Consider the following 19,805-nt stretch of genomic DNA (forward strand, 5'->3'; position numbering starts at 1 on the left):
CTTAGAGGTATTTTCCAACCTTAATGATTCAATGATTCTGTATCCAGAATTTGAACGACAACTAAAAATCATAGAAAGTACTGTCTGTAGGTCTGAGCACACTTAAAATATAACCTACAACTGACTGAAATGCCAAAACAGATTGTGAGACTTAGGATGCGTTACATTCTCATCCTCAAGCATATGCCAAGGCCATGAAGTCACAAAGAAATTCTTTGTTTCCTGAGACTTCAGGATTCCAAATGCAAAACCACGGTTGGTCAGCCAGAAACAATTTGCTGTGTGATCTTTACTCTGTTCTGCTGCTTCACCAGACAGAACTGTTTGTTGTCATGAAAACAGACAGAAACCTGCCACTGCTATTCTTATATTTCTATGCTTTCATATTCAAAATTAAGGATGTATGTGGAAACACTGACCAGCAGCAGGCTGGGTGGGGAGGATGAAGAGCAGATGGTTAAATAGATATGTAACTGAACCACTCTTCCTCCAAGAAAGGAAATGCTATCCTAGGAGAAAAAAACATTCAGCCAAGCAGTCTATGTTTCTTGAGACTGGCTGTTATGTAAAAAAAGAAAGTCATCCTTCAATAGCATTGACATGTATTTACGAATATTTTCATTTCTGTTATTCTCTTGCTTATAAACAAGCATTTTTGGATAGCTGAAAAACAAGCCTTTAACCTTCTGAGTGTGAGAAAGAGAATAAGAAACAGCTCTGATATTATCAGAGAACAGTGATTTCTTTATGAAGTATTGAAAAAGGGACCGAAAAAATCCAAACCTGAAAATTTCCATATTCCTATAAACTGAAACCAGGCAGTTTAAAATTAGTGATACTGGGGAGACTTAGTTCAAAATGACACAAACCAGATGCAATCATGTTTTTGTGTGTCTGTTCAGACGTACAAAATATCTCAGATAACCTCAACCAAATCTGACAGCGATAGCAAATTCAGCAGCGTTAGGCTCCATTAAGTCAGTGAATAGGAGGAGGTTCAAGTAACGCTCTTAGTGAAAAGTTACAGAATGAGTTTGACTGTCATTAGATACCAGAATCCCAATGCAGGAGATCATTATGCATGCCCAAATCAAAGAACTTTCACATGTTATTAGGCTCTGGAACGTAACACTCCCCCCAGCCTTAGGACCCAGAGCAACAATGAGTGAGGTTTTATGACCTGCTGACAGAATTGAGCTTGTCTCTGCTATTTCCATCATCTGTGATGTGATGGAACTTTAGGAACTGAAGTTTAGATTTCCAACAGAGACATACCCAGACATCAAGTGCAAACTCACTTGAAGGTGCGGGCATCTCTACTAATAAACCCTCTCATTAAATCAATAGGTTGTTGGCTCTTCTGCTTTTTGAGTGCATGTGGAACTACTACTACTACTACTGGGCAAGAGCAGCACCGGCCACCATAATTTCCATTTAAATCCTTGGATTATTTTCTGTGTCTTAACATTTTCATTGAGCTGTTTAGACACATATACTTCTTGAAAGGGGAATATCTAAGCAGAAGGTTTACATTGTAAGTTAACGTGTGCTACTATTTGCTCTGGTAGTTCTCATGTTATCACAACCAAGAGTTACAAGCGTGTGATTTACCTTTATAATCAACACTAATTAGAACAAGTCAAATCCAAATGATGAACACACATTCAGATACTGCAATAACAATGGGTACAATGCTCGAGAAATGTAAGTCATGCAGACTTCCTACCCTAGCCTTAACCACAGTCAGTTGTTAACTGTAAGACACAGGTGATGCCTTCAAATATACTGATCAGCTGTCAAACAGCAAGGCTGTATGCCAACATCATTTTCTTATTTAAACAATACGTATTACGTGAACTGTTTAGCACATCCATGTCAGCACTCTGCATGACAAGGTTTTATAGCAAGACTGTTCTGTGTCAGTCTTGCTTGCCCAAAACTCCAAACTGGTTCTTTCACAACATGATGAGGTTATATTCTTGCCTCTCCAATAAATTAATGACTGTGTAATTCACATCTTCATTTGCATTATGTCTGAGCTCATAGAGAACACTCTCATTTAAAAGATAGTTATTTATATATTGCTTTTATCTAGTCTCAGCTGTGTTGTGTCTGAGGCTCTAAATAAAGTCAGTTGCAAAACAGACAAAAATAGATGACAGTAAAAGATAGTGTCAGACAAATGTCACCATTCCAGCCATCTTTTTTCTCACTCGTTTGAAATATGGTATGGTTAAAATGCATGGGAGAGCAGCAAAGAGTGAAAGAGACAACAGGAAAGGGATTGCAGGTGAAATGTGCCAAGGTGGTTGCAGAGTGCCCTGGCCACCTTTACGAGAATTATAAGTCATAGCAGTCTAACTGAAAACATTCCTGGAGCAAATACTACAAGTTTAAACTAGAAACTCATGATCACTTCAACCATTCATATAATGTTTTTAGTACACATGGATTAGCTGCCAAAAATGCCATTTGGCTTCACAACTCTTCCTAGAGAGATGGAAGTAAGGAATCCCTTCCAGACTAAGTAAGTGAATAAAATAGTTTCTTTCATTTCCTGATCCTATGTAGTGCTCTAATTTGTACATGTAAGACAGGATGCCTCACTAAGCTGGACATCAGGAGTCATATTTTTCTATCTTCACTTCTTCTGACATTCTTAGCAAAGTTTCTGGAGGAGTTAGTGATTATATCCATATGGAGTTAGACAAGTTGTTTTTGTACATTGATCATTAATACGTTGAGTATTAGTGCGATTAACCATGGCAGATATGAAAGCCTCTGTATGTTTTTCTCCCCACGGAAGTATGATGATGTTTCAGGTAAGGCTTTCTTTTGATGAGCAGCAAAAATGATGCACAACTTAATGGTGGCAACTGTCTTACAACCTGTATCCTCCTGATGGTCTTGTCAAAATCCACATGCATAATATTTGCCTAATCTCTCCTTTGTCATATTTGCTGTGGTCTTTCTATGTGATTGCAGTGTGATAGCACGTACATCTTGAAAGCACTACACTTTAAGTTTACTGTCTTAGTACTAAGACTAAGACCTCTTAGTCTGTACAACTGTGACTAATCAAGACTTCAGCTACCTCTTACAAGGATAGCAATCCAACAGCCAGAAGAGAAAGCAACGTGCTAGTAATTATAATGTTACATGATTATGAGATGGTGTTTACAATGCATGTAATTTCAAGGATAAGCTATAAGTATTCTTACAGTTCTGCACAGATTCATCACTGTTACCTAATTCTCTTCTTTTGATTCTGTTTTAACTCTATAGCTTAACACTCACCATTCACTGTCTTTCTCCAAAGTTTTGATACACAAACAAAATGGAGACCTCCCATCTGAGAAAAGAGGGACATCTGAACCACTGGGATACCTGTGAGGACATAAACTTCTTATACTATCTTGTAGAGTGAACTTCCATGTCTAGGTCAGCATGCAGACCAGAATGGACCTTGCCTGCTCAACAGGAATAACTGCTATTGAGTTTGTTTCCACAAAGTATCATGCCTTTGTTTACAGGGTCTTTTGCAGCATCTTAGTATCAAAGCAGCATTTTTTCCCCTCTGCTGTTGGAATCTGTAGGTAAATAATGCTCTTAGTTACTGAGTAGCAAGGCTTGAAAAATGAAAGGCGAGAGCCTCAGTGCCAAAGACCTTATATTCTAAAATAATGCAAACTAAATGTTGTATTTTTCTTTCAGTTAGGCCCCTGCAATTGCTGCGTGTAAACTCCTTTCAGTAAACCTAAAACTTACTGGACCTCCTTATCTCTGAGGCATCAGATCTCAGTCTGTGCTCAGGAAAACAGCTGAAATGTTACTGACTTAAAAGAGCAGCAACTTCCACTTGAGTTTCTCTCTCCTGTGGCTTGTACCAAGAATGGAGATGAATAGCTGACCCATTGCCTTTGCACTTAATTGCAAGATAATTAAATTGTGTTCTGATGAAAGGATGAAGTGATGCATACTAGGGAGAGGAAGGTGTGTCTTACAGGTACGTGTCGTTTCCAAACCACACTGAAGTATGAGACTCTTTGCAAAGTGACGCTCACCTGGGATTAGTATAGTAGCCCTTTAACTAATGGATTTTTCTGATTTATTGTTCTATCCAGTTCTATGAATTTAAGAATTAGAACTGATCATTAAAATCTCTATAGTGAATAGAAATTAAGAGAAAGAAACACTGTAAGTAGAGTCTTTAAGCATACCCGGGAATTACTGAATGACAAAATTTAAAGGTGTTGATTTTTTTCTTTTTCTAATGGTCCATTATATTTTTCAGTAAATATACTTCAAAAGAATCCTAGGACTGCAAAACCAAAAACTGTAAGTACTAATCAGCAAGTCGGACCTATTGCTTCACCCCAGCAAAGGAATTTCAGCCTAGAGTCCCTGCCTGTATCCAACAGCTTGTTGTGCAAGGGGCTCTCTTCATTCCTTAGGTAAAATGTTGTGCCTTCAGCACAGGTCAGAGAATTCTGGCCTCTTACGGTGTACAGTCTACAGTCTAACATCAATGAAGGTATGTGGGATTTTATTCCTCTTTTTCAGCGACGTTGATGAGCCAATTTAAGCCTTTTAGAGTGACAAGGGACTGGAGGAGGGCTCTTCAAATGTATGTAACATTCAACACAGTTTTTATCAAATGAATCCAGTTAAAATCTGAAAAGTAAAGTAATAATTTGGACCTTGGTGAATGTATATGCTGGACAAAGATCAAAGTCATTTAGAGTCCACGTTACTTTTGTGTTGGCATGCTGCATTGTATGCTACAAACTGATGGTTTCAGCTGCACCGCTCACCTTCTGTTACAGCAAAGAAGGTGGTTAATGAAAATGTTGTGCCATCAGCGACTGAAGCCAAAAAGGAGAACTCCCCAGCCCTAATTCTCCCTCTTCCAGGAAGGACAAAAAAGCATACCCACAGCTGACATAACTGAACCAAATGTGTCTGCAGGGAATGTGTAGTTAAGGTACCAGCAGAAACACAAGGTTTCCATTACGAACGGCTGTCTGAATCTATCCTCTGCTACCTCAGAATTCCTCAGTTGTTACCCAGCCCACTCTGCAAGCTCAAAACAGCTCCAGATCAGACATCTGACTGTTCCGTGGGAGCTCATAATGTCGTTACCCTCCTTGGCACTGTGTCTTTCTCCAACCCACTCTTGCAGTGGAAAAAGAGATTATGTATTCACACATTTCCCCACTGCCTTCCAGTCTGTACTGTCTCCTAATGAAACTCACTAACGAATTACTTTGGAAGATAAGAACTTAAAAGTTTGACCAAACATAAAGCCTTAAACCTGAAGTTGCTTGTATTGTAAGAATGTTGGAAATCAAACTGAAACATCACAAATCATCCTTGTCTATACAATGAACGTAAAAACTGCCTCTGTTGTGGTTTAAACAGAGCTTTCGATGAAAGTTGATTTCATCAAAATGTTCCCAGTAATGTTTCTGATCCCTAATGTAGTAATTCAAATGTTTTAAGTGGGAGAGCAAGCAAATAGGTAATGATAAATTATATGTATCTGGTGTGAAGTACGGCTGAATTCCTGCTGGAATTGTGAAACTCTGGCTCCCCGCACTGTTACCAGCACTTGCCTTAGTAACTGCAAAGAAGGAATCATATGACCCCATGAATCAGTCTTTTCTCTGTTGATACATCAATGATTTTTTTATTATTCTTTTCTACTAAAAACAGAGAAATGCTTGTAAAAGCAAAGCTTATCAAATTAATTGAAGGTTGTCCTGCTATGTAAAATAACAGACTAAAGGATTATTCATCTAAACTTAGACCTGTGCTTTATTTATCTGAATTCTGGAAGATGTTGAAAGTGATCTGCCTCCAACTGAAGTCCATATACTTTGGCATGAATAGACACTGAGGGTTAAGTTATGACATACTATGTGCACAGCATCTCCCAGGATTTGGAGACAAGATGACATGTTATTTTGTTAGAAGCCAAGCAAACAAAAAATAGGAAAGTTGCCCTTTGCTTTAACTATGAAATATCTCTGTGAACTTTCAAATTGTTTCATCAACAACCTCACAGAACGCAATATATGTGAAATGTGATACTTCAGAGTTTATAAGCATAGCTTTATAGCTGAGTGAAGCAGTTTAATACTGAAAGTTTGCCATAAGGAGAAAAGGAGTGGGAATTTTACTTTTGTTTTTGACTCTGGATGTGTTGTACCAGAATGCAAGGTGGTACTGAAGTAGTTTATGAGCAGCATCAGTCATTGACTACGTATAGAGCATCCAGCTTCATGAAACAGGCAGTTCTGGGAAGTAATTTTATGGGCTGGTAATCAAAAGTAGGACTGTTGCCTAACATGAGCAGCTTCCATTCAAGGTATGCATAAGCCTGTTGCATACACTTCGGAAGAACTTCTACCCAGATTGTAAAGCCATACTTCTTATTTAAGCCTGGACTCCAGTTTTACTTTTTAATAACAGAACCAGATTCTGTGAAAACAGTTGTACTCATATTCTGATGTGCACACTTTTACAGCAGGTCAAGTTTTTAGAAAAGACAAGTAGTTCAATGTTCAACCCTTGCAAGTCTCATTTTTATATCCTATTCTGTCAGTACTTTTCCTGTTTATTTTGCATCTCCTCATCTAACAGTCTCATTTAAGCATCCCATACTTAAAGAAAAAAAGAGCAAGTTACCCGCTCCTTTCTAGTTTCAGCTTGCTTTTCAGTCTTTTCTACGTGTTATTTCTTTAAAACTACAAATATATGTGTAAGCATCTAGGTCTCATTCTCATATACAGGCAGAAAATAAATAGGATAAAATTTTCAGCAATTACCCACTATTTAGTTGTCTTTTAGTATTGGCTATCTTAATTATTTTGTTAGCAGCTGAGTTAATTCATAGGTATATGCAGTCAGTTCTCTGAATATCAGAGAATGTCCAATCCAATGTCTCAAGCTTTTTCCAAAAGCATGTGTTACCACCTTGCTCATATTCTGTACAAAATAGGAATGATTGGTTATTAATGAGATGTTGCAATGAGACACCCTTAGGATTGATTCCTCCTTAGATAGGCCTGCAAAGCAATTTCACCCAGAATCTGTGAGACTTCAGGCATCAGCAGTTCATATGGTGGGAGCGCACCATGCAACAGGAGAGGCTGCAGTAGATAAGCATCACTGCAAGAGCACTGTTTCTTTCAGCACAACCCTGGGTGCAGCTCAGAACTTGCAGTTTCTCCATGTTTTATAATATTTTCCTTGACATCTGCTTGCAAGGTCACAGACCAGTTAAGTCTGATATGTGGGATTGTGATACAGGAGAGAGGCCATGGCAATAGGAATGGCCATGGCAATGGCTTCTCTGGCAGTGAGTACTGGCAATCGAGTATGTGGTTGTGGAGGAGTACAAGTTCGCATCCAGTTATCTGAATATGGCTTTGGATTTAACATAACCATAAGGTGAAGATTTTACATAGATCGCAGACATACTTCAAAGACAGCTTTGTCAAGGCCATCTTGGAATACATAACTTTGAAAACCTCTCTTTTCTTTGGAAATGCAGGAACCATCTGGATTCTTTTTTTTTTTTTTTTTTCTAAGTAGTATTGAAAGGAACATCCTTACTGTTTTGAAATTCATAAAATTATACAAATTTACAAACATAGCTTCTCTATCTAATATAACTGTTTTTCTTTGCGTGCCTTGCTCGTGTTTTCATTGCTTCCCCTAACAGAATGGTCTAGCCTTAGAACCACTTATGTTTCCATGCAGATTGTGGCTAATATGCAGGAAGCATACTAGAAGAACTGTCCAGCAGCCACCACTTGCTCTATAAAGTAGTTAAAAAGCCTCTTGGATGTGTTTTTGCCTCACTGTTTTATTGCCAGAATAAGCACTTAATCAAGGTTCTGAGATCTACAGGTCATATTCATGTCAAGATGCAGTTTCTCTATAGGCATACAAGTTGTAGTAAAAAGATCTCTATTACTTCTTAAAATATAAATTATTAGTGCCTCAGGCACATTTACTCATGCTCTTCTACACTTTATCATTTAAGAAGCTAGCAGATCTGCTCTTTAACAGCCCTGCTCATTTGCATTAGAAGAGGAACCTTTCTGGCTTGTTGAGATGGTATTTCTCTTTCTGCGTGCAACAGATTAGTTCAGCAAACTGCTTGCCTAAAGCAGAGGGGCTAATGAAATACTCTGCAAAATAAACAATTTTACTATTGCCAAAGATCTTCAGGGGAAGCTTTCTAGATAGATAGAAAAGTTCTGTACAGTATAATAGAAAATGCAGATTATTTTAGGCTATTACTTGAAATTCTAACAGACAATCCCTGCCATGCAAGTCTGTTGGCTGCCTCTAGAACCCTAAGCACAGGACATCATTTTCACTTGGGAAAGATCACAGAAGTCCCCACCTGCTCTTATTTCCTTTTAGACTCTTGTTCAATCTAGTTCTAAGTCTGGGAACTATAAAATGATTTGAACTTGACTCCTTGACTCCCTGTCCATATTTTCTACCTCCTGCTCAGCACAATGCAGGCAGCTGTGAGGGGGCTTGGGCTGGAATTCAGGAATTGCCATGTGCAGAGCTGCAAGGTTCATAAACCTGAGTCATCAGAAGATTCTATTACAACAGGCTGACTGTAAATAAAATCAAAGAAACAGGAATTGCAACTTCATGAGCTATGCTGTACCCTGAGTTAGCTTTGGGAAACTGAGATGATCTGACTATCGCTGTTGCAGCTTGACAGTGCCAAACGGGACAGTCTGTTATTCCTACAAATTATGTGGCACACACAGTACTTTGATCATGAATTCCAGTCAGTTCTTTGATACTTGTTTCTACTTTCTTTTGACAAGAAGACTTTTTACAACTCAGTTTTAGAAATGTTACTCTTTGTGAATAATAGGCAAGTAAGAAAATGTTAGTCTCTGGAAAGATGATACTTCAGTAGTCACAAACAGATATTTACTGTTTTGTGCAGAAAATAGAGAACACCAGCACCATATAGTTAAATACACAATGCTGTCTGCATGCTTACAGAGGAACATTTGTACATCACCTTTTCACTATAACCCTTCTGTTCTACTACTCAGGGCTGTAAATGCTGTAAGAGAATAAAGTCAGCATTCTGGGTGAGGCAGCTCAAGCTTATTCTCATGCCATATGGGAGAAGGAACTGGACACAAGGAGTCCACACAGAAAGTAATGCAGAAGCTGGAAGAATTAGAGTTGATTATTCACTGACCATTGCTGTGTCAGTAGAGTTCTGTATGGCAGTAAGGAGCTGCATCTGTGTTTTATAATCAGAAGAGCTATGCACAAGCTTGACTTCGGAACATTTATATACTTCAAAAAAAAAAAAAAAAAGTGGTCTGATTTCAAAGTGAAAAACAGTTGTGGTGCGGTATTCATGTTCTTACCGTGTTTGTACTTGAAATGGCAACAACTGCACTCAAAGGGAAAGTGTGTTAGTTTCTTCAGAAAGGGAATACCACAAAACTCTACAACTACTTAGCTGAGAAAACAGTTAAGTGTTAACTTGCAAAGTTAACATTTGCAAATGTGAGTACAGATCAATTCCTCCAAAGGATGCAAAGAAGAAAATCTGAGTGTATCACATCAGTTGTTGTGACACATTCATCTTTTTGTGATAAATTCATCTCAACATCTATGAAAGCAGATGTCTGTGTGTGTGTGTGTGTATGTGTATATATATATATATATATATACATAAAACATGTAGCTTATACCAAATGTCTGTCTCCCTGATTGACCGATAGGATCTACTACATGCAGCAGTGACCATATCCAGCTTACAGCATTTATGTCTACTAGAGAAATACACAGTGTAACCTGGATGCACCCAGGATGTTGTTACCTACTCGATTTTTAATGAGAGGAAAGAATTTTTAAGCTCAGTGATTTGTACATCCAAAAGTAAGGACTCTACAGCATACAAAAATGGAATTATGTTCTCATAAACAGTCTGTAAGGATACCAGTCAAGATAAGGATGAAAGAAGGGTGAAAGACTGCAGCTGCAAAGTTCCATGTTAGACTGAGAAAAGGGAGAGTACAAAAATCTATATTATTTTATCCGATCAAGCACAGTGAAAGAGCTGAGCTATGACTTTTATATTTTATTTTATTGAGCCCTAAAACTTCAGGGAATTAACAGCAGCCTATCAAATAATGTCATTTTAAAGGAAAGAGAAAAGGATGTAGGTTTACAATGGCTTATCATTATAGAGCTGATCATTATAGACCTTGATATTATCATTATAGACCTTGATATGGACGGCGATATTGTTTTCTCCAGAGGCAGCACTGCTCAAAAATTGATATAGGGAAATGCAGAAAAAAAAACGGGGAGTTCTATGTGGCTTTCACCTGTAAACAATGTTAGCAGCAGAGTCTAAAAATGAATAGCCCTTCACCTTCTAGATCTTGTACTGTGAGTCAGGTGAGAGCTTATACTGGTAGAGAAACAACAGCATGTTTGCTTAGTCCAAGCTGTTTAGCAGAAACTGTCAATTCCATAAACTGAACTTAAGAAACAGAATGACAGAATGTTCTTTACTCCATTTAAAGCAAAACAAAACACTCCTTTGGAGACATCCTGAAACTGCTTAGAAGAAGCTGCTGCTGACCACCTGTGCTTTGGCAAGCAGCGCTTAGAAGCTGTTTCTCAATCCAGTTCTGTCTCTGCATTATGTAAGGAGAGCTCCATAATTAGCACCTTAATAAGGTGTCTGACGGTCATGTTACTAAACACATTTCCTTGGTATGTTTCCCATTTTTATAATTCTGGGACAGGGTTCACAGAAAAGCATTTGTGCCAACTGTTTTACAACCTTTACTTACTTCATTGAGCACAGCAATGACAACACTGATGGAATGCTCAACCATCTCACTCTCTGAAAGTCATCTGCGAGACCTGTTAATTAAGACAGCTCCCCAGAAGTTAGACTCAAAAAGATGCTCACTTCAATCATGGCTGATTTGGTCAACAAGGTGGTGCCATTAATAAAATTGTCCCACAGACTGAGAGGAGATGCCAACACAAGAAAACTGACTGAAGCTGGAAGGAAAATTTAGAAAAATGGTGAAAGTCTCCTTCAATATGTAAAAGTAATTACTGATCTTGTTTATGCAGAGGGATGCTGAGAAAGTTGTGGAATGAACCTTGAGTAGCATTACATTCCCATAATATGCAGCTATGTTCCCACTAGTAGCATAGCACTAGTAGCATATCCTTGCTTCTGCAAGTCTTTTCTAAGTCATGTTAGTGAGAAGAATTCAGTTATTTCCAAGAATGATGACAGTAGGAGAAAATGGAAGGTGCAGATGCTGTGTATCTCTGCATAAAGGAGAGAAACATCTATCTGTGAGTAGTGGCAGATAACTAATTCCTCAGGGAATCCAAGACATCCAGTTTTGTTTTGGCCGTGCTCTTAAAATTTCAGAAACCAACTTTGTAAATACGCCCTGGGTTTGTTATACAGTAAGACTAGTGTTTGCCAACATTCTATTGGCACTGCTGGTGTGGACATACATATGCCAAATGGAAATTTCCATTGACTTAGAGGGGCTTCCAGTGCTCTGTTAAGATTTTCACATGCATCCATAAGAGCTGCATACAATTCACATTGGTCTTCCAAAATATATCAATCGCCAAAACAAACAAAAACTACTGAAGTAATCATATATTAATGCTACACTGCCATTCTGCTGGCATTAAAAGAAATTACAAATTTTAATTAATTAACCCCCTCCATAATACATAACAGGAATTAGTCAGTGGCATCTCTGTTCATGTTTGTTACAGTAGAACCCTAAGTTATGAAGTAAAGAATCTAGGAAAGCCCTATATATGCTGTGAGGTTTTGCAAGATTCTATGAAGTCCTAGTCTTGCATGTAAATTTGTACTGATGTAATTTCATTTATTTAACCCAAATTGCAAGACAAATATTTCTCTGAGTTGTTAACAAGCAGCTCCATTGCAGAAAATTTTGGCAGGAAATATGACAGACCAGGCTGCCATTTTCTAACCCTTCTTAGTTGGCTCTACAGTAAGGCTCACTAGTGGAAATACATTTAGCTGAAGAAGCTCAATGACTCTTTTTCAGCTGTACCTCTGCTGGTCTTCCTCTGGAGCCAAGTGCTTAGCATTTCTACCCCAGTCCTTCAGCAGTTTTTAAAACTACTGTCAGTGATAGTAAAAACCACAGACCCAATCTACTCATTCTGCTCACGTGGTGCTGAGCTGCTTTTGCTTGCTGCAGGACCAAAACTGATGGAAAGCTGCAAAATGCATAGCAGCAATACAGTGCTCTTCTGTGAAATTTCTTCAGGTGCCTGTATTCCAAAAACTTACAAAACTTATAACTGAATAGTGTTCCAGTCCGGAAAACACATAATGTGCAATAAATATGAGATAGCTTGTTGATCCACTGACTGCAATGTCAACAGACAGTCTGTCAAAAATATTTTGCCTGTAATTCCTGAGAACAGTCCAAAAATGCTGTAACTGGTTACAGAAAATCTTTCCCTTGCACCAAAGGTCGTTTCAGGATATGCGCACTTCAGTACCATTTGACTTGTGCCAAGTTCCTGGTAAGTAAATGTTTTTTGTTAGGGCTGCAAAAAAAGCTTCTGAGGTCGTTTTTTTCCACCAGTAGTTACAAAGATGGAAGTCTGAACTTTTAAAAACTTTTAAGTGGAGGCCATGTACAACCTGCTGAATCTGCAAGATGTGAAAAATACAGGATATGTGTGTCTGGCTTCAGTGCTTGAACTTGAATAACCTACATTGTATAGCTGTTGTTAAACTATACACAGCAAGATAATGAGCTCACTGCCCATGTGGATCTACCTAATAAAAGCCTAGTTGGTAACAAAAGAATACCTCTGCAAATACTGCAGAAAGGAGCCTTCAAAGGCTATTCTGCATTAAAAAACTGTCCTGCAAGAGTAGAATATTTTTGGCTCTGTCACTACTGATTTCCAAACAGCTGATCCAAGTCTGGAAGGTGGGGAAAAAAACTGGAACATACTTAAGTTATAAAACAGAACTAGAAACCACATGTCCAATATAAACAAGTTCCAGGTTTGTGCTCTTGGACGTGCCATAGCCGTGTTCTACCAGGCAACAACACAATGCAGCACTTGTGTTTTGAATGGTTAAAGGCACCCTCTTTTCAGATGAAACCTGTCTGAGTTTAGTTCTTAATGAATTACAGTTTCACAAAATATCTGTTTATTCAGAACTTGTATGACACACAAATAGTTTCCAGTGTCCTGCAGAGAAGCACTGGATGTGCTACTGCACAAAAATCATCTGCAGGTACTTCAGAACACTTTTTCCCTAAGGCTGTAATTAATTTCTAATACAAGCACACTACTCACATGCAATTCTGGACTATCTGCAAGACTTAGATCTCTGGGATTTTTCTGTTAATTACCCTCTGCTCTCCTACTGTAAGATCCCAGGCTGCACGCATTGGCAACTCACTGCCAGAGCAAAACTTGTCTTAGCAAAATGTAATTTGCAAAGAATTGTGGAAATCACAAATTGCTTGGTTTTCCTGCTGTAGATTTTCTTTCCTGGTTTACTGACTGTGTTTCTATGCAACATAACCCGACCATATATCCCCTCCTCTCATTTGTCTTTTAAACAAATTGTCATCTTCCTCTTCCCGTCACTCAGCAAAAGCAAACAGAGAAAGGTTGGGGAAAAGTTTACAGAGAGAAAATATTTAGCTATGCTGATTACACCCCGTTCAAAGATAGTGATGAAGAGGGAGAAATAAGAGTTTTTTTCTTGGTGGATCCTCTCTCCATCTCAGTTTTGACAATGACATGTACAATTTTGCTTTAAAGGCTTGTTAGCTCCAATACCTAAACTCTGTCAGTTGTTATCAACAGCTTTATTTCTCCAATAAGGTAGGCAGAGAGACCTTCTATCATGGTCCAAATTTCTGGAGTACCTGCTCAGTATTTTATTCTGTCCTTCAGGGATGCAAAATTGTCACTGCCTTCTACAGTCTTTTCAGAGAGATTTTTTTGAAGATGACAAGCAACTTCAGCTATTAAATAGCAGACTTAATCATCACTCTGGTCTTCCTAATCAGTTTATTTTTATCACACGTCCTATATGCCAGAATTAATTGTTTTTCATATGTTCTGTCATGTCTTATATAGTATTTCAAAAATGGTGGCAACAAGCTTCAGCAGTTGGACTGGATGAAGAAATTCTTGACAAGGTCTGCTCTTCAATGGATGTAGGACGATAATGGTGGGACACAGCGTTCTTTAGTTCTATGAACCTTATAGTATGTTTGCTCCCATTGCAAAATACTGTCATACATAGTTTTTGGTTTTTTCAAAGTATGTACTGTATTGTACACTGGATTGTGGTAACCAGACACGTACAAATTCATTTCCTATTATTATTCTAAATGACCCAAAACATACATATCTCATAGATAACAGCTTTCAGGCTATCCTGTCATTAATCATTCAGAAACTGATGAATGATTAATACCTTACTAAAGACTGGGTGCAGGGAAAGGAAAAGAATTGCACAGAAAATCTGTGTAACTGTCAGAAGATTCAGTGCTTTTTTTTGTAGCTAATACTACTCAAGTGTGTGGTAAATGCAGCTGTCACCAATTGAATTCTCCACACAATCAATTAAACCCAAACTCTTTTGCAGCTGAGTTGATTGAATCCTATTACTCAGTCCTGAACTAGTGAGGTAAATGGAGTGAGCAGCAGCAGTTTTGCCTTTCTTTCTGACTTTGGCTACTTCTGGAAATGTAAGTCTTAAAACTCCCTTGCTCTTTCATGAACTTTGTGTTCTGTACTTATTCTGAGAGATTTTAAGATTAAAAGATGTAGAGCATATATACTGCTTATTTATTACCTTCAAAAAACACAAACTGTTCGCATCTTGGCTTGGAATCAGTATGCTTAACTAGTATCTTTTTTGGAGTTGCATATAGGACTAAGGACTTTAGCAGGACTATTAATGAAGTTGTTTCATGTTTTCATCTATGCATTTAAACTTTCTTAGAATTAAGAATGCTTCTTAAGAATCGCAGAGCCCTTTCAGAAAATAAAAAAAAAAAATCAAGGCTTCACAGTTTTGTACTGTTCTGAAAATTAAAGGGTTATTGAAAGACAACTAAGAACGTCAATTTTCAGTAAGCTTCAGAAACAGGCAACTGTACTAAACAAAGATAAGGGAGAATGCTTATGGTTTAGGCTGCAGGGACGATGTGTACTGTTTCATTTGAAGCTGAAGCTGTCCTGAGGCTATTGTTTGAGCTAGTTTCAAGGAATAACATTTGAGAGAAGTTTTTGCTAAGCTTAGTAAGGAGAGGAGATGGAAGGCAGTATAAGAAAGAGTATTATGGGGCAGAAAAACTTAGTGGTGCCCTGTAGCCATTTGATTAACTGAATATATGCCAATGATAGTAAGTTAGGCATATATAAAGCTAGCCAGCTAACCAACAAAAGTAAAAAAACAAAACAAACAAACAAAACAACCTGGAGGCCCAGCCACCAGAACTGAGATTGCCGAACAGTGTTGAGAAGGCTAAATTCGCTTAGCCTGTACTCCTCCTTGTGGGAAATCAGTACTTCCAGTTTCTTCTGGTATCCCATTCAGGGTGAAAGCAGCTTCATGTTCAGTCCAGCATCCAGAGCTGCTAGCTTAGAGGACAGACTGAGCTCGTGGTACCCAGCACTGGCTGGGTAACACAGGAGGAATTGCATCAAGTTTCTCATATTGCAGCCTTCTGTAAGGATCTGTTTCTTTATCAACGTTGCCTGCCTTCAGCTCATGCACATTTACCACCTTCTGCAGTCATTATGTGCTTACACAAAGGAAGCTAAAAGGGAACTTAAGCCAGATTTAGTCCACTTTTTTGTAGATAAATTCTTAAGTTTCCAGTTATTGGGAGGTGCTAAAATGTAAGATACACCTTGTTTCACTGGCATGTGAACTTGCTTCTCCTTATGCTTGTTGCTCAGTTTCTTCACGTGCATTTATGTGATACCTTGATTCAGATGAACTTTAAAGAAGTTGTGCCTAACTGCTGTGCTTTAAATTAACGTAGTGAGAACAAATCAGATTTACTAGAACCAAAAGTGAAAACCATCCTTCCTTTTAAAATACTGTCTGTACTTTATATCAGTGCTTCTTTGCAAACGTAAACACAGGTTGATTGTCATGCTGGCATTACCCTTGTGAGAGAGAGGCCCAATTCATTTGTATGTCAGAAGACTGCTTCCAAATACCAAATATATTATGAGTTTCCCCACCTTCACAGATCTCAGTTATGAATTCATTAGAAAAATTCTCCTTAGGGAGAAGAAATGGTACGTAAGTTAAACATTGATTTTTTTTTTTTTTTTAATTTGGGTTCCTTAGTGTTGCCTTAAAATTGTGTTATTGCCTCAAAGTAGTGTTGCCTAAAAATTCCAGTAGTGTTGTCTTAAAATAAGATAGGCTCTTTCCCAGGTAGCCATGGGAGAGAAGTAAGGTATGACAGTTTAGCAATAGAACAGAGGAGCTGCTGTTAAGTGACCATCCCACCAGACACACTTATCACCGTAGCACTTCAGATTGACACTGGTGGCTACTTCTCCTTAGCTTACACTAATTAATGCAAACACATTAGTTTCTGATTAATGAAAACCACCTCCTACATTCTGGCGTAGTGCTTAGTGAGCATTACTCGTAAGTTCAGAAGGAAATTTCACTGAAATAATGGAGCAATGCTATATTTTGTGTTTTCTCTGCATGTACGTTGAGATTCTAATGTAGATGGGTAAAAGCTTTAGAGGTCACAGTGATTTGGGGGGAGCTGTAATATAGAGAATTTTGGGGATTCTATATATTTGTATGTTGTATCATGCAATGAATCGATACGCTCTATAACTTATCAAAACATGAGAGTTGTGGATGATGTGCTATGAGGTTCTACTCTGAGATGGCTATCAGGCTTTGCACTCTTTCTTCCCAGTGATGCATCAGAGATGCTAACTGGTAACCAGTGATTCCAGAGAATTTTCAAACCTGTCTAGTAAGCCTGTGCAGAAAACTTGCTTAAGAGGAAGGAGAATTTTATAATGTAAGTGCTTTGCCTGATTTTCTGAAAGTGCTTTCTGGTGAGGAATCTTCTCAGGAGAAAAGGGGATTTCTTAAACTGCTAGGCTAGTGGGATTTTTGTATCAATGAGATCACTATAGCTTGAGACAGAGTGCTGCATCTGTGGAGCACAACACAGCTTCTGAGGTCCACGGGAACCTCAGTGGAAAAGAATCTGGACTTGACATTACCCACTGATACTAAATATAACCTTCTGGTAAACATTAAATCTTCAAGGGCTTTGTGGCTGATGATCATGGTAAACTCCAGCACATCCAGTGAGTGGGTGGGGTGGAAAATATAAACATGAAAGGAAACCTAGGGGGGTGGGGAAGGGTTTGCAAGCTGGTGGAGAGAACTGCAGAGAACTTGGTGACCAGTGTTATCTGCCTGGTTCAAGGTTGTTTTCATTAATAAAGATGAAGCATTCCAAAGGTTAAGCTAGCCTAACTTGCTGGCGTACAAAACACAAGACACTATGAATCACTCTAGCACACATAGCTTCACTCTAAAACACTGTACTCCAAACAGTGATCTAAGGACAAAAGGGAGACACTGCCTCCTTGGCTGTTCTAGCTTTTTTTTTCTGTTAGAAATGGGTTAATTAACATCTTATACACTGCTGTCTGCTTCGGTCACTTGAGCATTGAAATTGAGCTAGAACAATTGAAAACACCAAACAGACAGAAAACAATGCCAGCTTTCAGTTTGTATGAATGTGGACTAGATCTAACTGAATAACACTTGAAAGGCTAGGTGCCTCACTGCCACACCATAACATCAGTGATACAGCTTGCCCTTCCTCCAAATATGAAGAGCAAAGCCTTTAATTTGTGAGCACAGTGGCTGACAAAGGCAAGCAAGTTTCTAAAGCTGGCCGTAAACTGCACTGTACAAATACTTCCAGCACTATCATTGGTATCTTCTAGCCTGCAGTACTTCAATTTGCCCCTAAATACCAGCTGGTCTAGTCATACAGCACATGGAAAAATTTCACTCCATAGCAGAAGCTTTTGAGTGGTGCTTAATAATCAGGTTTGGGAGTTACTAGGGCAGCTGCTTAAAGTACATTTCACATGCTACTTAAGTGCTTGATCCACTGTCTGGTGATGTGGATAGCCACTATCCTATGCACATGACAGATGAGTAGACTGATGTGTACATGTTAGCTAGGTAAGTTTTCGATCACTGAAAAGCAGAGGAGACCCAAGAGCCATGTTCTAAACCATTAAAACCCCATTATGTGTTTTGGAGTTCAACCAGTCTGTAAGTCACTGCATGTTGTTAGCTTTTCCAAGCCTGTCACAGCTTACTTTAAGTAAAAATAAAAAATAAAAATAGCACAAACACCTTGGGAAACACTGCAAGACAAGTAAGAGGTATTAAAGCCTTTAAAACTGAATCCAAACAGAGACAGACCTGTTGCCAGTGAGGAGGAAAACTTGGCAGCTTTGTTTAAAGCTTCCCACACAGACACTGGAGACACAGAAAAACAAAGAAGCTGTAGTCCCTGAGGGTCCTGCCACTCCCTGGGCAAAACCAGTCCTTTCCCTGCTTTTCCTCTAACTCCCATGCACATTTTCTCTATCTGTGCCATTAGTTACAGCAATAACAAATTAAGCCCTACAGACCTGAAAAAAAATACAGGAAATGAAGAGTTAAAAAAAAAAAATCCCACACAACTGCAAGAACCTGGAGGCAAGCCAGCGTCCCCGAATGACTCTGCTCAGTGGCAGCCTGGAGTGCTGCTCCCCCTACTCTGCTCCTCTCCCTGCGGGGCGGGCATGGCTCAGCCCTTCTCTCTTTAATCAGGGAGAGGAGTTCCCCTAGGTATCCAGTTGGTTTGAGAGCCCAGTAACATTGCTAAATTTATCCTCCACTTCTAGGGCAATGGCAAAGGCCAGAAATGAGAGCAAAAGAACTGAAAATAATGTACACAGCTCCATGCAAGCACCTTTTCTGTCGAACTCCAAACAGGCAGAGTTGCACAATGCAAAGCAGGGCAAGATGCCCAGGGTGCCAGGAACACGCTGTTCCTTTGGCTGTGCTGCACAGGGGATTGTCCATCCATATGCTCTAACTTGATGGGTCTTTATTCCCTCCCACAGAGCAAAACACATCCTCAGTTTAGCATGGCTCTTGTTTTATACCAAGAAGGCGGCAGGAAAAGCAAGCTACATATGCCTGTAGAGGTCTGGTTGGTGTGGGTGGGGCTGCCACTTCTAATTTATAATGGTTCAGGAGGTGTCTATCATGCGGTTCTGATCTTTTTCTTAACATTAGAAGTAAACTGATCACAGACTTTAGTAAACTAATTTGCCTGAAATAACTCAGTGGAACAGCTTGCACGAGCCTGCTTTCATCTGTGTGGTGCCTTCCCAGAAGTGCTGTGCCCAGATCTCCAGCAGAGATTGATCTCTCCAGTTTCTGGTGCTCCCCATGTGGAGCAGGCCATCCTGCTCCCCACCATTAGGCAGAGGTGTGAAATATGGCATATCACAGGGCCTTTTTCAAGATAGCATTCATAAGTGTTTCAATAGCTTCCATGGTGCTTGCAAGGCTTCAACTTTCTGTGTGTGTGTGACTCATATAACAGCAACAAAGAAGGGGTGAAATGAAACTTCACCAACAAGTGAAC

The 19,805-nt window shown here is 39.0% G+C and overlaps 1 protein-coding gene across 1 annotated transcript in view; it reads right to left on the reverse strand.

Annotated features, from left to right (window-relative positions):
• The window catches only part of KLF13 (Kruppel like factor 13), a 30,734-nt gene that overhangs the window by 9,300 nt on the left and 1,629 nt on the right, over positions 1-19,805 (reverse strand). The gene's annotated exons all lie outside the window — the stretch shown is intronic.

The sequence above is a fragment of the Gallus gallus genome, chromosome 10 (assembly GCF_016699485.2).
Source record: "Gallus gallus isolate bGalGal1 chromosome 10, bGalGal1.mat.broiler.GRCg7b, whole genome shotgun sequence".
Classification (NCBI taxonomy): Eukaryota; Metazoa; Chordata; class Aves; order Galliformes; family Phasianidae; genus Gallus; species Gallus gallus.